This window comes from Gracilinanus agilis, chromosome 4, assembly GCF_016433145.1.
Source record: "Gracilinanus agilis isolate LMUSP501 chromosome 4, AgileGrace, whole genome shotgun sequence".
NCBI lineage: Eukaryota > Metazoa > Chordata > Mammalia > Didelphimorphia > Didelphidae > Gracilinanus > Gracilinanus agilis.
The window spans coordinates 362,455,166-362,474,418 of record NC_058133.1 but is presented as its reverse complement, the minus strand read 5'-3'; the positions used below and the strand labels follow the sequence as shown (position 1 = coordinate 362,474,418).

At 37.3% G+C, this 19,253-nt stretch overlaps 1 pseudogene; it reads left to right on the top strand.

The window, feature by feature from the left end:
* LOC123246565 overlaps positions 1-19,253 on the top strand; it is an 87,641-nt pseudogene continuing 68,388 nt past the window's right edge.

Genomic DNA, 19,253 nt, shown 5'->3' with positions numbered 1-19,253 from the left:
ATGGCCTTGAAGTGTAACGAGTTTGCCATGGCAACAGATGAAAATGAGCCTCCCAAGCCCAGAGCAGGTGTGTGTTATCTTACAGAATAAATATACTTCTCTCACCCCCCCTGGCTTTATAATGAAACCCATGTTTGGATTTTTTTTTTCCCATCCTCTTTTGTTACATGGAAAAGTTGGCTCTTGCTCAAAGGCTCCAGCAGGGGAGAAAACATAATCAGTTTTATCAAAAGGTCTGCTTATTAAAAGGCAGCCTCTCAACTGTGCTAGAAGCTTCCCGGGCACTGAGCAGCAGCTGGGCTGTAGCTACCTATTTGGCCTTCTAGGTGTTGACCATGACTGAAAGCTTCTTGCTGGCGCATTTACCACGGCTCGGCAATTAAACTGGGTTCCCTCACTGCATTTTTCAGAGCACTGTATGAGCATGTTCTCAAGAGACTGAGACCTGACCAAGCTATGGCATCCCGTATTAATCCGGGATACAGGCCAAATGCTTCTCGTGTTTAGGGATTAACTGTCTTCATTTTCCAATCTGCTGCTATCTGTGAAGTTCAGTTACTGGGAAACTTCAAGAGAGCGGAAAGGTATCTGAAAAGGGTTCAGAATGGTAGTTTCTCATATCCAAAATTTTCACTCAACATAGGAATTGAAAACAAAACAAGAATTTTACATCTCTAAGTTAAAAATTGCCAGAGATATTTCATATTAGCAAAAAGGATAAGGGGGAAGTAGAACATGACTTTTGCTTTTCTTGTTTCACTGTTGCTGGAGAACTTCCACTTCATTTTAAAATTAGGATAGTATGCAAAGCCTACTCTGTGATCTTGGATGTTCACCAATGATGAACTTCTAGAACTCAACTGGTAACCATCCCAGAAATGTTGCTTGCTGTAACACAACCATGGATAGGGGTAGCCCCAAAGCAAAACTGTTCAGAAGTTTGTTCAGAAGTTTTTCATCTGTTTTTCATCTTCCTTTCCTCCATGGACAACTCCCTGTATGTGGCCCCTTTCTGCTCCTGATATTTCCCCTCCCAAATGTCTACTGCCCTTCTGCCAGTCCCTGGAAGCCCTAGTTCCCTTCTAGACGTGCTCTATCTTGGATCCAGACAGTACCAAAAGCTACAGGCCTTTCCTGGAATTATCCCCTCCTAATCGCTGACTTATCTTGTTTCTATGTTTACTAAAATTAAGACTAAAAATCAACTGTCCCCTAGAGTACATATTATTAAGAAGCAACCAGCTTCTGTGACAAAGTACTGGCTAAGACAGTCAAATCAAATTCCCTAACTCTTTCAGAGTTATCTGTATATCTAAAATTATCTGTGTCCCATCTCCTTTTGGAATTAGATGGTTAGCTAATCTGAAAAAAATCACAATTAACTAATTTAATATCCTAGTGTATAAAACTCACCATGTAATGCTGGATTGAGGGTTGGCCTTAGAGTCAGGAAGACCAGTGATCAAGTGGTACCTATGACACATACTAATTATATGGACATAAGGAGGCAACTTAATCTCTCAGTGCCTCAGGCAACTCTAAGACTGGAAGTTAAAAAAGAATTGCTGATCTACATCAGTGGATGAGGGATGTAGTGGGAGTTTTTAGAGTTTTCTCCACCTATGAAATCATGTCTAATATGTACATATATTTACATATGTCCATAAATACATAAAAATATAGCTTAGGGAGATTTTGTATTATATAATTTATATACTTCTGAATATGTAATTGATATGTAGTGATATATATATAATATATAACTTCATGAACTTATATTGAACTAGTTATATATCTATATCTAGCTATTATCTATAACCTATATATTTGTATGTGTATGTCTTATATGTGCATTTTTAGTGTTATTCCTCTTCAGCAACACCTCCTTCTTGTCTAGAGTTTAACATTCTCAAATTTTTGGAACATAGTCAAGAAGAGGAAATTTAAAAGGCCTCACGTAGTCCAAATAGCAGTCAGATAATTTATGTACTAGGCTTCACATATTTTTTTAGTTATTGGCAAACTCAACAAATCTGTTTCCTCATTATAAAATGAGAAGGTAAGACTAGATAATCTTGATATTGTTCTCCAACTTTTTAAAAAAATCTATTTTTATTCCATGAAATTCTAGTACCCATTTCTTCTCACTTTAAAAAACATTCTAACAACCTTAATTATCTGATTTCTCAGTTGGTAGTAGATTAAAAGCAACAAATTAGAAAGTTGGCATAATTAGAAGTAGGCAACATTGACAGTAGCAAGATGTGACACCTAACAGTAAAGAAAGGGACAAAAAAGGTGACAAACTCAGACTAGGCACTCACAAAGCTGTTATAAGTATCTGGGGCCATTCAGCGTGAGAGCAAACATCCCAAAAGCCTTGAAATCATTCTAGAACTACATAGTAACCAAAGTACATGATAATGCTAAGTCACCAGAAACAAGAATTTTTAATTATGTACTGTCTAGGAAGCAATTTTAAAAAAAGTCAGTATTTAAATGCCTATGCTTCAGTTATCTGGAAAATTCATTTACGAGGAGTATATTATCAGATGATGCTTTAAAAATTTTTTTATATTTTTAAATTTAAATTTAAAATTTTTATTATTAATTTTAATTTTAAAATCTAGAATTTTATTTATTTAGGGTGTTGTTTTACTCATCACACAGGTATCACTGAGAAAGTAAGGAAGATTCAGAAACTATGATCAAGGATGAATCATGGTGCCATGAGGAATGATGAACAGGATGAGTTCAGAAAAACCTGGAAAGACTTATATGACTGATACAAAGTGAAGTGAACAGAACCAGAATAGTGTATATATCATAACAGAAATATTATATGATGATCAACTGTGAAGGACTAAATATTATCAGCCAAGCAAGTCTCCAAGACAATTCCAAGGGATTCATGGTAAAAAAATGCTATCCATAGCTAAAGAGGGAACTGCTAGAATCTGATTATAGATCAAAACATGCCATCCTTCACTGTATTTACTTCATGAGTTTTTTATTGTATGTGTAATATGTCTTCAGTCATGATATGGGGAATATGGAAATACATATTGCATAGAAGCATTGGTATAATCTATAATCAGTGGTTCCCAAACTTTTTTGGCCTACTGCCCCCTTTCCAGAAAAAATATTACTTAGCCCCCTGGAAATTAAATTTTTTTTAATAGCAATTAATAGGAAAGATAAATGCACCTGTGGCCATCACCACCTCCCTGGATCGCTGCAGCGCCCACCAGGGGGCGGTAGTGCCCACTTTGGGAATCACTGACCTATATCATCAGACTATTTACTGAGGAAGGGAGGGAAGGAGAGAATCTGAAATCACAAAATGTCAAAAAAAACAATTGTCAAAAAGTATTTCTACATGTAACTGAAAAAAAATTTTAATTTAAAAAGCAGAATGAATCGTGGACATTAGCAGGAACAATCAATGACTTTGGAGTCAGAAGACCTGAATTCAAATCCCATTTCTTATATTTATTACCTATGTAACCTTGGGCAAATCACAACCATCCTAACCTTCAATTTCCTCAAAAATAAAATAAAGGACTTGTACTGGCTAGCTTCTGAGGCCCCTTCTAGCTCTAGATTTATGAACCTAAGAATCTATTCCTCTATTGTGCTAAAAGGAATAATGAACTGGAGGAATTCCATGTGAACTGAAACAACCCCCAGGAATTGATGCAGAACAAAAGGAGCAGAACCAGGAGAACCTTATACACACAATACTTATACACTGTGGTACAATCGAATGTAATGGACTTCTGTACTAGCAGCAATGCAAGGATCCAGGACAATTCTGAGGGATTTATGAGAAAGAAAACTATCCACATCCAGAGGAAAAACTGTGGGAGTAGAAACACAGAAGAAAAACAACTGCTTGATCACATTGTTTGATGGGGATATGATTGGAGATGTAGACTCTAAACAATCATCCTAATGCAAATGTTAATAATATGGAAATAGGTCTTGATCACATTTACACATGTAAAACCCAGTGAAATTGCTCGTTGGCTATAGGATGGGGTGGGGAGGGAAAGAACATGAATCATGTAACTATGGAAAAATACCCTTAATCAAATTAATTAATTAATTAATGGACAAATAAACTAAATAAATAAATGGATGAAGAAACGAACAGACGAATAAATAAATAAATAAAGCTATTCCTGACCTTATGGCAGATCATCATTCCCCAGCTAAGGGTAAGCTATCCTTAAGACTGATGCTTAAGACCACAAAGCAAAGATTCCCAGAGAGATACACTTAAATACTTAAATACGTGAACTCACTGTTGTGGACAATCTTTCCAACTGCATCCTATTTATATTTGTCCACCGTGTGTGATCCTTGTGCATATTTTACAGTAAGTTCACCACAAGAGGTCACCCAATCTGCTGGGGGCCTTCCTCCTTTTCTTTTGACATTCAAGGTCACTAATGAAGCATGGGGGCTGCTCTCCTTACCACCCCCACTTAATAAAAGGAAAAAAAATATTATAAGAAATACGCAGAGTTTAGCAAAACAAATCTCCACATATATATATTTCATTCTGTGGCTCGATTCTATTTAATCTGTCAATAAGTAAGTAGCAGGGAGGCAGCAAGATGGCTCAGTGGATTGAGAGCCAGGTTCAGAGATGGAAGGTCCTGGGTTCAAATCTGTATACTTTCTAGCTGTGTGACTCTGGGCAAGTCATTGAACCCCACCACTGCCCAATCTTTACCACTCTTCTGCCTTGGAACCAATACTTAGTATTGATTTTAAGATGGAAGGTAAGGTTTAAAAAAGAGAGAGAGAGAAAGAAATAGCATTATTTCATCACTGGCACTCTGGATCATTGCATTTATTAGGATTCTTAAGTCTTTCAAAGTTTTGTCTTCATAATGTTATTATTATATTAACTGTTCTCTTAGTTCTCTTCACTCTGAATCAGTTCACACACGTCTTCCCAGGACTTTCTGGAACAGTTCTGTTCATCATTTCTTATGACACAGTGCTATTTCATTACATACATATAATTTGGTCATCAATGAGAACTTTCTTTCCATTTTTTTGCCACTACAAAAAGAGCTGGTATACATATTTTTATTCTTATAAATCCCTCTCCTTTTTATTTGATCTCTTTGGGGTATAAGGCTAGTCATAGACATTATGTTAAAGGATACACAGTTTGGAAACTTTTGGGGCATAATTCCAAAATGCTCTCTAGAAAAGCTGGACCAATTCACAGCTCTACCAATAGCACATTAATGTACTTGTTCCCCCCCAGCATATCCAATATTTGTCATTTCTGTTTTGGGGGGTCATTTTTGCCAGTCTATAGTTTATGGGGTATGATTTGCTTTAATTTGTAATTCTTCAATTATTAGTGATTTGGAACATTTTTTCATATGCTATTGCTAGCTTTAATTTCTTCCTTTGAAAATTGCTTTGTCACATTTCTTTGACTATTTAGAAGTTGAGGAATGGCTTATTCTTATAAATTTGAACCTGTTCCTTACATATTTTGCAAATGAAACCATTTTAGGGAAATTTCCTACAAATAATTTGTTCTCCTAGTTAACTGTTTCTTTTCCAGTCTTAGTTTCATTCCACCTACATGCTCTTCTAAAAAGTATTTTTTGAATTTTATTATTTTTTCAAATGATGAAAATTTACCTCTCCTACTCATCTTCCTTCCCTTTTTTCTTGAAAAAGAAAGAAAATCAAAACATCTGTAACAATATTCACAGCTAAGCAACATAAATTCCTTCATTGTCTACATCCAAAAAATGTGTTGATCTGATTCTCTGTCAGGGAGTGGATAGTATATTTCATCATAAGTCCTTTGGAATGGTTGTAATTGTGTTCATCAGAGTTTCTCATTACCTTTTTATAAATAAGAGGGTGAGAGGAGTATGCTGAGCACTAGTGGTCTAGGTTGGTCCAGGCTGATTCCGTTCCCTGTCCCTCTTCTTTTTCTCTGCCCAGAGACCAAAACACAGGTTCTTATGCTTTGCTTTCTTTCCTTTTAAATCCCTCTTTAAGATCTATCCTCTGTGGTTGGATTTTGTTATGCCCTAAATCTATACTTCCTCTTATTACCCCTCTTCAAGCTCCCTTCTCTCCTTTCCATTCTATTGTATTTCTGCACCTAACTATATGTATGTACTCTTTTTCTCTGACTGGTTCAGATGAAAGTAAGGTTTAAATGTTGTTTGCTGCACTCTTTCTCATTTGTATAGACTTCTACTTGTATACCCTGGTGAAATAATTCCCCCAAACCTTACTCTCTGTTTCTAGGCTCTCTGTAATTAGGTTAACTAACCTACTCACCACAGCAGCTCTTCCAAATCTTTCCATCCCACCTCAGACCTCCCATGCCTCTTCCTCCTCTCACCTTTTAAGCTAAGCATTTTGCCTCTTATTTTACTGAAAAAAAATGGAGCCACCAAGATTAGGTCAAAATGGGTACATGAATTAGATATAAAGGGTGACATCATAAGTAAATCATAAAAAAATGAAAAAAATTTCTCTCTCAGATGTATGGATAAAGGAAAAATTTATGACCAAATGAGATAGACAGGATCACAGGAAATAAAATAGATAGTTTTCATTACATGAAATGAAAAAAGATTTGCAGAAACAAAATCAATGTAGCCAAAATAAGAAAGAAAGCAGGAAAATGGGGCAAAAATTTTGCAGCAACTTTCTCTGATAAAGGCCTCATTTCTCAATATATAAAGAACTGAGGAAAATCTATAAAAATAAGAATCATTCCTCAATTGATAAATGATCAAATGATATAAACAGTTTTTAGAAGAAAAATCAAAAGAATTGATAGTCACATAAAAATGCTCTAATAATTACTTATTAGCGAAATACAAATTAAAATAACTCTGAGATACCATCTCCCACAGGAGATTGACTAACATGACAGAAAGGGAAAATGGAAACTGCTGGAGGGGATGTAGAAAATTAGGTATACTAATGAACTATTGGTGGAGTTGTGAATTGGTCCAATAGTTTTGGAGAACAATTTGGAACTATGGCCAAAGGGCTAGAAAATTGTATGTACCTTTTAATCCAACAATATCACTATTAGGTCTATATTCCAAGGAGATCAAATAAAAGAGAAAAGGACTTATATGTGCAAAAATATTTATAGCACATCTTTTTATGGTGGCAAAGAATTGGAAATTATGGAAATGCCTATCAATTGGGGGATGGCTAAACAAGTTGTGGTATATAATTGAGATAGAATACTATTGTGCTCTAAAAAATGATGAGCAGGATGGCTTCAGAAAAACATGGGAAGGCTTATATGAAGTAATGCAAAGTGAATTGAGCAGAACCAGAAGAACACTATACATAATAATAGCAATTTTATAACAATGATCAACCATGAGAGATTTTATTACTCTCATAATACAATGATCCAAGACAATTCCAGAGGATTCATAATGGAAAATGTTATGCATCATCAGAGAGGGAGATCTGATGAACTCTAAATGCAGATTAAAGTATATTTTTTTCAATCCATCTTTCTTATTTTTTTCTTTCTTTTTATCATGGCTAATATGGAAATATGTTTTGTATGACTTCACATGTTTACTTGACATTATTTTGTTTGCCTTCTCAATGAGTTGGGGATGGATAGAAGAGAGGGAATTTGGAACTCACAATTTTAAAAAATGAATGTCAAAAAATAAATTTTTTCAAAAGAGGCCATTTTCAGGGAAATCTCTTCTTCCTTACCCCTTATCTCACACCACCCAGATTACTTGTGCCATTATCTTCTTTTCCTGTCACATAATTAGGTAGCCCTTCTCCTTGCCAAGGCAAACTCTTCTACTTGTACAAGTGATCCCCTATGATCGCATCCTCTTCAGCAGATTGCCCCTTCTATCATTCCCAGTCTCTTACTTATTTTCAGCATTTCCCTTTCTACTGGCTGCTTCCCTACTGCCTACAAACATATACATCTCTCCTAAAAAAAATACAACAAAACAAAACAAAACAAAAAAACCAACTCTCACTTAATTCATCTAGCCTCCAATAGCTACTGTGCCATATCTCTACCCACTTTTGTAGCTAATCTCTCATTAAAAAAACACCTTTATCTTCCATCTTAGAATCAATATTGTGTTTTGGTTCCAAGGCAAAAAAGTGGTAAGGGTTAGGCAATGGGGGTTAAGTGACTTGCTCTGGGTCTTATACCTGGGAAGTGTCTAAGGTCATATTTGAACCCAGGGCCTTCCATCTCTGAGTCTGGCTCACAATCCACTGAAACTCCTAGTTTCCCTCTGGAGCTAAACTTTTTGAGACCATCTACAATAGATGTCTTTTCTCTCTCTCTCCTTACTTTCTCTTAACTCCTTGTAGTTTGTCTTCCAACCTCATTATTCAATTGAAATTGCTCTCTTCAAAATTAAGACAATCTTTTAATTGTTAATCTAATATTCTCTAGTATTTTCTTAATCTTCATGGAGTGCAGACCCCAAGTCACTAGAAAGTTCCCAAACCAGAAAAAAACACTCCTCCATCCTTGACCCTGTAGTGAGACATAGGAAACCTAGAAATTTTAGGGGATACCCTCAAGGACTCCTCTGAGCTTCTGAACTTAGGAATATGGTGTGGCCAGGAAAAGACCATCCCTGATAAACACTGATAAATGGGCAAAGATGGCATGCATGTTTCATACTTTTGAAATCTGCATATCTCACTGATAGACGACATTCCCAATGTCAGGCACTGTCCCCCCCCCCAGCCTTCTCCCCATTTTTCTTTGTATGTCACATTCACATAGCCAGCTTTGCCTGTAAAAGTATCTAAACTAGATTCTCCTATCCCTGGGGAGGCAACATCCATCTTGCCTCCCAGTCACTCAACGTTCCTTCCTGATAAATCTCTTTATTTTCTAACAGTTTTCTGAGATCTGGCAATTCTTTAGGTGGGAAGTCCTCTAGAATCAGGAAGCTATTCTTCCACAACACTCATGGTTCTAGATCTTTCTTCAGCCTTTGACATGGTTGATTACCTTCTCCTCCTTAACACTCTTTTCTCTCTAAGTTGGTGTGATATTACTCTTTCCTGGTTCTTTTCCTACCTATTTAACTACACACTTCAGGTTCCTTTGGGATCTTCATCTATGTCACTGCTAATAGTGTCCCCTTAGGACTCTGTCCTGAGCCATCTTTTCTTCTCCTTCTATATACTATTTCATTTGTTAAGCTCATCAATTTCCATAGATTCAGTTCAATTATCTCTATGCTGATGATTGTCTGGTTGGTCTTCCTTTCTTGGGTTTTTTTCCACTCAAGGACATACTCCATTCAGCTACTAAAGTGATCTTCCCAAAGTGAAATTTTGCCCCACTCCTAACTTCTTCCACCACCCTCTACCTGCAGTTTCCCACTCAATAAACTCTATTGGCTTCCTATCACCTCCAGGACCAAATACAAAATCTTCTGTTTGGCATTCAAAGCCCTTCATAATCTGAATCCCTAACCTTTCCATTCTTCTCATAATTTATACCCCGCTCCTAGGTCTCCTCACCAGCCCTACCACACCATGTTTTATCTTGATCTTGGTTACCTGGCTATTTCTCATACAAGATATAGTACTCTGTTGCCTGACTATGACTGTTTTCACTAACTCTTCTCTATGCCTGGAATATCCACCCCCCTCATCCCTTCCCCTTGGCATCCCTGGTTTCCTTCAAGTCCCAGCTGAATTCTCCCTTTCTACAGGGAACCTTTCTCAATCTTCCTTAATGTTAGTGCATTCTCTCTGTTGATTGTTTCCAATTTAGCATGTATCCAACATATTTGTACCTGGTTATTTGCATGTTGTCTCTTCCATCAGATTGTCTTTCATGTGAGGACTATCTTATCTTTCTTTGTATCCCTGGTGATTAACCCAATATCTGCCTCTGTTTACCAAATAAATGATAGATTTCTTCTCTGTACATGATCTAATTCAGTTATTTTCTAATTTTCTTTAGTGAAGTTTCTGTTTCCTCCACAAACATGTTCTATGATATTAGAGTCAAAGTGTGATGGCTCTACTTTATGATGAAAAATTTTTTCTATAAATATCTTTTAAAATCTTTCCAATCTTTCTTCTGTTCTTTCTTCCAATTTCTTCTTTAAATGCCTTTAGGATGACTTTCTTTACTCTCACAAAATTTGCTTTAAATTCATTTTAAATTTCATCGCTTTTCTTTTATGAAATGATAATGCCTATGATCTACCACTATTCTACATACAAGATTTTCTAAACAAGATTATATCACAAACTAGTAATGTCCTTTGCTACCAAAGCTCTCCAATGGCAAATAAATGAAATGTTTGAAGCCTTTAAGATTCCTTTGATCTCATTGTAATTCATTTATATACATTAAACTTCTAGTTGAAATTATTATGATCATTCACTATGTCCTTTCTACTACCTTTATCCTATTTTTGTAATCATTAACTTGTTTAAATAGGTCAAGATTGAGTTCTTTTGAATGCATATCATTTATTTCACTTATTTTTATTCTTCCAGCTTTGTAGTTATTTTGACCTCTGCTCTAAGACATTGGTAGTTTGATTGCCTAGTATGAACTGATTTAGAATGGTTCCCAAATAAGGAATGTGTAATTTCTTGTCTGTTAAAATGTAATCAGTTTCCCTTTTTTGTCATATAATTTCCTGTTTACTAAGTCCAGCACTTTCTAATTCATCTTTTTAAAGTATTCATGCTATATAGGCATGAGGCTTCTATATAGTCTATAAATCTTTGGCCTCTCACATTCCTTATTCCTAATCCACATTTTCCAGTTCATCTCTCATTATCTTCACATTTGTGTTGAAATCACTTAGTATCAAATTATATTTTTGATTTAGTCTGAAGAGTCTTATTGAGTTCTTTATAGTGTTCTCCTCCTCTTAATCCTTTGCAGCAAACATGGGCACAAAAGCTACATTCACTTTCATGTTGTTATTTTTATAAATATTTGACTCATCCTGACCCAATCATGCTTAACCCTGGTAAATTCTTGCCATCTTCCTTCTTGTTCCTGCAGTCTCCAAACTGGACCTCCAGAGATCATTCCTGGAGGACTGAAGGCAGTTAGCTCTAGAACTCTCATCTTAGGGCTATGCCACATTGTTTGTTCACAATCTATTATATACAGTCACTCTCAGAGCAAATTATGCTTTTCCTTGGCCATCTTCTTATCATCTTTTCTGTTACTAAAGGTCTTCTTAACTCATAGATCAAATATGTTATCTCCTTTATTATGGCATTAATTTCATTTATGTTGCTCCTCCTCACTTTTTTATTTTGAGAGGAAGTTATCAAGAACTTCTGAGACCCCAACCCCAAGGAACAATGGAAATGTCTGGCACTATAGCAATTAACAGAAGTGGGAATGTTTTGGGATTTCTTCAAATCATTCCACCTATGGGTGAGCTTTAGTAAGAGAATGATGAACCCATTAATCAACTGGAACTGGAAATTAACTCACTCATCCCCCTGCCAACTCAGAAAGTCCCTAATTTTCCCTCTAATTAGAAATCAGATTACCTGATATATATGCAGCTTATATCTCATTAATTTTTTTGTGTTTAATCCATAAAAATGTTTCCTCCTCTGTATTTAGAATTCTGTGCCAGCTAAGGAGACTGGCCTCAATTTGTTATGCAATTGGAATGCATTGCTTAATAAATTGATAATAGTAATGGAGTAGGGCATGAAGATTTTCTTGCCCTCCTAATACCCACCACAACCAACCCCCCAAAACTCCACAAAATCAATGCTAAAAGCAACAAAAACAGAGAGGAATCAGGAGTGAAGCTGAATTAACTAGGGACAACTAGGGAGGCAGATTTCTGACTGGCCTCAGTCCCACCACCACTGACCCTGAGGGCAGGAATTGAGCAAACACAGTGGAATCAATAACCAGTAACCTCACTTTCTTTGCTAAGCCTCTAAGCTTGAAAACCTGAGGATACCACTAGAATTCTGGAATTCACACTTGGTGGGCCCTTGTAACAGTGGTGTCTGCTACAGTCTTGACTTCAGAGACCTCTGCTAGCCCACAGCTGGGGACTGAAGGAGAGGACACCACAGAGTCTATGGGTGCCAGGCCCTAAATGCAGGAACTCATCAAACCTCACTGCTAACAAACATGGGACTTTGGAGGCCCAAGGAACATGATTAGACATCTGCTCTATCCCAGGCTGCAGCAATAGGAGAGGAGCGAAGAATAATAAAGCAAAATCAAAAGAATGAAATAGAGAGAATATGAAACATCTCATCACAATGAATGTTAAAAAAATTTTTACATGTGATTGGGGGAAAATGAAATTTCAAAATTTCAAAGGAAGTAGAGATTAGAAGTCCTAAGGAACCATAGATGATATGAGGATAAAAACTGACATTTATTGAGTTAAAGTTTTTTATATACATTATCTCACTTGAGTCTCACAACTATCCTATGGATGTAAAAATAGATCTCTATTTTATATACCAGGAACCTGAAAGACTTAGGTGACTGGCCCAAGGTACCATAGCTAGCAGATGTTGGAGAAAGAATTTGAACTCAAATATATCTGACTCCAAATCAAGTACTCCATACATTATATAATGTTTCCTCTATAGGTCAGCCAGGTCATTTTGATAAATCCAGGGGCATCCCCCCCCCCATTTCCTACTCCACTAACACATCCTTGAAAATGATAGTATTCAAAAGCCCTATAAATCATTATGAAAGCATAAATCGGGGGATAGGAAATCAGAAAAGAGAAAAAAAATCATTAAGTGGCATCACAAAATGAGCATATTAAATCAATAAATTATAGTCCTGCCCATCAGGAACAGATCACCTTTTCCTAAAGAGCAGTCAAAATCCCTGAGTGAGAAAGGTGCTGCACAGCCACGAAATGGAAAGCAATGATGTTCCTTTTCTTTACTGCAAACATTCACATTTTGGGGGAGAAACGCATGCACACACACACTGAGCTGATGATGCTGGAGAAGTTCAGAGAGATCAAATGTATTTTTTCACTCAGCTCCATAGGGTGTGAGTAATGTTTGAAGCTGTGCCAGTCAGCAAAATATATGAATGACCTAGCTAGAAAGCAGCAAAAGAGTGATCTGCAGGAACTGGGGGCTAAAACTCTCTCTGTTGATATGGATATGTGGGGTTTCCTAAGTTCCCCGTCCAGAATGTAGGGCTGCCAAAACCCATTATGGCCTTTGATGGTGACTTGGACCTAGCCAACAACCCATTATGCTTTGGAGTACTTTGAATGCGGTTTTCTTATTTAATATTTCCTATCTTGTAAGTTTGGTGTTTCGTTTATAGGAGATACTATAAGGAGTTGGAGCTTTTTTAAAAAGGCAACTAGAAAAACTTTTTGCTTCCACACCAACATGATGTGAGGTAAAGGCAAGTTACCCCACTCTGTAATTGTAGTTAATGACATTGTTTCCAGAACATTAATAAGAAATGAAGATGAGGCTTGAAAGCATTGTTTGGCCATCTGGCTAGCATTAGGGGAGGCCAGTGTGTGAGACTTCCTACTTAGAAACTTTCATCTAGCTGTTTTCTATCAAGCTAATCAGTGGGATTTGTTTTGGTGAGAGGGCTGGGAAAAGCCATGGGAGCTCTTTAGTTCCATCCTAGTGCCAGGAGTGTCAGGGGCCAGCCCTCTTTTTCTTTCCACTGGTTCCTTTGCTTCTGGGGTGGGGGAGACATTTCTTTAGGAAAAAATGCTATTTTCTAGCAACACTAGATAGAAGGAGTAAATATAAAACGTTTTATAGATGCTGAGTTTGAAAATTTGGCCTCTTGAAAAAAAAATTGGAGCCTACAGTCTAGTGTAGATTTTGAACTCCGTGAGGGTAGGGAGAATTGTCTCTAAATTTTCTGTTTCCCCTATTAGCTACTACATGTAGTGCTTTACATACAGTAGATGCTTAATGAAGGTTTCGATTTGTGCTTTACTTACATTCTTTCTTTTGATCCTTGGAACAACCTTGTGAGCAAGGTCATGGAACTATTCCAACTCAGAGTTGAAGAAACTGAGGCTGAGGGGCTTAGTGGATAAAGTGCCAGGTCTGGAGTCAAGAGAACCTGGTTTTAAATCTGGCCTCAGACACTTTCTAGCCGTATGACTGGGTAAATCACTTAACCCCAACTGTCTAACCTTTAGTATTAGGAAGGTAAGGGTTTGAAAAACAAAGTGAACTCGTGAGCTGAAGGCTTCCTAGTAAATACTTTAAGTTATGTGCTAACTCTTCCCACCAGGGGCTTAGATAGATAGATACATAGATACACAGAGCATTTACTAATAATTAACATTTAGTTACACTTACTAAGTGACAGACACTGTTTTCTGTGCCAGGATACAAATATAAGCAAAAAGAAAGTTCCTGCCCTCGAAGTAGTTGACAAATTCTAATGGAAGAGAACAGCAGTAAAAGGGAAATGAAAAGCTGGGGCTGGGAAACTAGTCTGAATAGTCAAAGACTGAACCAAATTTGAAATGAGTCAGGTAGAGATGATATTTCCACAGATGGAGGTTTCAGAGATGAACTCACTAATTAGAGCAGAAGGCAATGGAGGTAATAGTGCTGCCGTGAGAAAGTCAATGAGGCAGAGGTAGAGAAGTAATCAGGGAAGTCATGGGCTGAGCTGGGTTTAGGGACATGGCTGGTCTGGTGACTTCCTCAAATGGGGATTCCAATGATGAACTCATCAAACAGAGGAGAAGTCTGTCAAGATAGAAATTGCCAGCATGAGAAGGAGAAATACCAGAATGGGGACTTAAGTCAATGGCATTAGAGAAAATTACAATCCTACCCCTTCGAAGATACTCTTAGAACTCGGAGGGAAAGATGCAGACTTACCTGGATACCTGACTCATCAGTGAGAGTGGGAATTGGGATAAGGATAGTTCAAAACTTATAAAGAATACATAAACAATATTTATTATATGGTCATAGAGCAAGCACAAGAGATAACCAATGGTTAGTAGAGCTCAACTGGTATTCTTGTAATACTGAGAGAAAATGGGGAAGACTTTCAGCATTTTAGGTGGACTTCCTGTGATGATGTGGAAAAACAGAAAAGTCATACCATATGGTTAGGAATCTGCATTGCTGGAGGGAGTAGCCACCAGGATGAGATCATAAGATATAATGTGACCCACAAATCCTATACCCTTGGAGTACTGAAGAATAAGGGCATTAGAGGCATAAAACAAAATATTACATGAGGTCAGGGTGGCCAGGGGAAAAGAGGAAGAATGACAATTGCTAATAGAAAATATCAAGGAAGCAGGTAACATTTGAGTTGCACTTCAAAAGAATATCAGCTATTATTGTACCACAGCTATGTTGTGTAAGTGGAATTTAGTTGAGTTCTACTCATTGGAAGGCCAATCAGACTAGCTTTTATTATACAAATGATTAAGGGAAGGAAATGTGCTGAAGAGAGTTCAGTACAAGAAGACAAAACTTTAATGAGAACATTACAGTATTATTTTATTTATTATTTATATATCCTACATACCTACATTTATTAAAAACTGATATTTATGTAGCTTTTTGAATACATTCTTTTATCTGATCCTCACAACAACTCTGTGAAGTAGATAGTGCAGAAATTCTTATCATTGGGGGCCGCTGCGTAGCTCAGTGGATTGAGAGCCAGGCCTAGAGACGGGAGGTCCTAGGTTCAAATCCGGCCTCAGCCACTTCCCAGCTGGGTGACCCTGGGCAAGTCACTTGACCCCCATTGCCTACCCTTACTCCAAGATGGAAGGTAAGGATTTAAAAAAAAAAAGAAATTCTTATCATCTCCATTTTGTAAATGAGGAAACTGAGGCATAGAGAGGTGAATAATTTGATCAGGATCATAGCTACCAAGTGTCAAAGGCAGGATTTGAAACCCAGTCACCTTGACTTGAAATCTAGAACTCAATTAATTTTACTTTGCTATTTCTCCAGAGACATTTAAGATGTCTTGAGATCACATATTTCTCTATTACTGTCCATTTAACATGAGCTCCAAGCTTTCTCATTGGTGATCTAGTTGAGGTACAAAATAGAGGACTTACAAGAGTTATGAGTTGGTTAGCACCTGAGAAAAAGACCTCTTAATTCTTGAACTTCAATTCAGTTTTTAAGTAGTATGAGGTTCCTTGTAAAGCAAACTCAAGCTTAGCAAGATAGTCCAGGCATCCTATTGGCATACTACTTGTAATTATTGGCTTGAATAAGAATATCACAAGAACTCACTGGAGATGGAAAAATTAATGATATAGACAGAGATCGTCACTAACAGGCAGGTTTAGCCCTCACTTCACAGGTTAGAACAAAGGACTTGGCCACACCTGATGCTCCTCCTACCTAATCTAAATGTAAACTATGAGGTTTCTACGCAGATTCAAAATGAGTTGGTATAGTTTGAGATCACAAATAACCTAATGTATATGCAGTGTTGTCTAGTAGAAAAGAACTCTGGGAAGCTTTATATGAACAACTGTATAGTGAAATAAGCAGAACCAAGAAAATAACATACATTAGAGAGGTGAGACTATAAGCATGGAACACTGTCAGACTTAGTTGATGTGTTGGTTAATTTTGCAAAACTACTTTTTTCTTTCTTTTTAATTTCTGTTGCAGAGATTTTCTGGGCAAGGAAAGAAGGAGAAATAAATTTGCATGTGAAGATGATGTAAAACAAATTTAAAAAGATAATGTAAAAATAAGAGATATCAATAATCTCTCTTTTTTAAAAGAGAATCTTGGATTTAGAGTCAAAGGACCTAGATTAGAATTTACATTCTATAACTTGCTATTTGTATGGCCTTGGGCCAGGCACCTCTCCATATCAGGTTTCTATTTTCTCTTCTGTGAAATGAATGAAGGTTAGACTAGATGACAACTGATAAAATCCCTTCCTGTTCTAAAGCTATGAAACTACTGGTATGAAACTTGTTGTGAAGGAGGCCTAGAGAGCAGCTGGGGCGAGAATTCCACTGGCAATTCAGCCCACCACCATTGAGAGTCAGAGCCAGCCATGAAGGAACAACATTAATAATTTTTGGGACTAGGCTTCCCACTGATTTCCACTCCCTTTTTTCTTCTCTCTCTCACTCTTCTTTTATGGACATTTAGCATTAGTAATGAACTGATGCTCCAACTGTAGCCTGAGCTAGCAGGGTGGCTCATAAATCCTGAGTGATTCCTCCTAAAAGCTTCTGTAAATGCTCTTCATTTTGGGGGGGGCACTGTTCTCTTTCAGTAGTTCAGCTTCCCCTCTCAAGGCCTGTGTTGGGATGGGGATAATGCATTTCCTGTATCAGGGCACAAGACAAGAAAACTCATTGTGTGCCCATGGAGGAAGAGGACATCTGCAAGTCGTTTTGAAGAGCACACTGAAGGATCTTGTGAGGGGGACTTATTCTCCCAGTTCCATTTGGTTGATGAAGTAGATCACGTGGGCAGTGGGACATAATAAGCTTCTTTAGCTTTTGCCAGTGGGAAGCTCACCCTATAAAATGCTAAGGCTCCTGGAATCATTGTGGGCCCAGAGCAAGCTGATTGCGTAAAAGGGGAGTTTTCCTGATTTGGAGTTGTCATCTCTGTCTGCTGAGCACAATGCTCCAGTGTTAGGAGATAGCCAATTTGTGACTTGGGCCTCAAGGAAACAGTTGTTTTTGTTTTTGTTTTTGTTTTTGTTTTCCACAATTCTGGATGACTCGTTTCCCCATAGGATTCTCCCAACAGCAAACATTAGCAAGATGAGAAACTCAACTCAAACAAAAAGTCTGCTTGCTGGAATTCTTTATATGTTTTATTCCTAAAAAAAGGAAGTAATATTCTACATATTGATAGCACAAAATAAGACTTCTAATTTTCTATCCCATCTCCTTTTGTTTTTCTCATTATGAATTCCTCTGGTTCTACCTTTCTGTCTTTTCAATTAAATATCTTATTATCTGCCTCTGCACCTTTGTTGGGAATTGTCAAATGATTTAAATTACAAGGGGAATAATATGTTTTTTTCAATCCTAGCATAGCTTTAACTAAACAGCCAAAACCAGGTCAAAGATGTGTACAAGAAATTCATTCTGGGATTCTTTTATTAACTCCCTCTGGTTGTCTCTAGGCCACTGAAGAGCAGATGTAAAAAACTTGTTTTTGTAGCCTCCAAACTACCTTAATGATTATCTACTGAATTGAATAATGATAGAATAGTAGAATCAGACCTAGAACTGGAAGAAGCCTTAGAAGTTATCTAGTCCTAGAAGCAGCTGGGTTGCTCAGTGGATTGAAAGCCAAGCCTAAAGACAGGAGGTCCTGGGTTCAAATAAATCTGACCTCAGACACTTCCTAGCTATTTGACCCTGGGCAAGTCACTTAACCCCCATTGCCTAAACCTTGCCACTTGTCTGCCTTGGAACCAATATGGAGTATTGATGAAGAAAGAAAGAAAGAAAGAAAGAAAGAAAGAAAGAAAGAAAGAAAGAAAGAAAGAAAGAAAGAAAAAGAAAGAAAGAAAAAGAGAGAAAGAAAGAAGTGGGGAAGGAAGGAATGAAGNAGAGAGAGAGACAGAGAGAAAGAAAGAAAGAAAGAAAGAAAGAAAGAAAGGAAGGAAGGAAGAAAGGAAGAAAGGAAGGAAGGAAGGAAGGAAGGAAGGAAGGAAGGAAGGAAGGAAGGAAGGAAGGAAGAAGGTGCAGGGAATGAATAAAGGAATGAATGAAGGAAGAAGCTTTGCTCCCCTTGCTGACACCCAGCTCAACAAGAAATAGTTACCGGAGCAGCTGGGTAGCTCAGTGGATTGAGAGCCAGGCCTAGAGACAGGAGATCCTAGGTTCAAATCTTGCCTCAGACACTTCCCAGCTGTATGACCCTGGGCAAGTCACTTAACCCCCATTGCCTAACCCTTACCACTCTTCTACCTTGGAGCCAATGCACAGTATTGACTCCAAGACCGAAGGTAAGGGTTTAAAAAAAAAAAAAGAAAAGAAATAGTTACCCAATATGAGATAAACTATTGCCTTCCCAAGTTTGGAATGAACTACCAAAATGAATAGGAAAAGGTCATGATCAAAGAAGTGTTAATTAGACAGTATCAAATCAAAAGCATGGCTTAATGGATAGAGACTTTGCCTTGAAATCAGAAAGACAAATTCAAATAACACCACACACACACCCCTAACACACACTAGCTGTGTGACTCTAGGCATGTT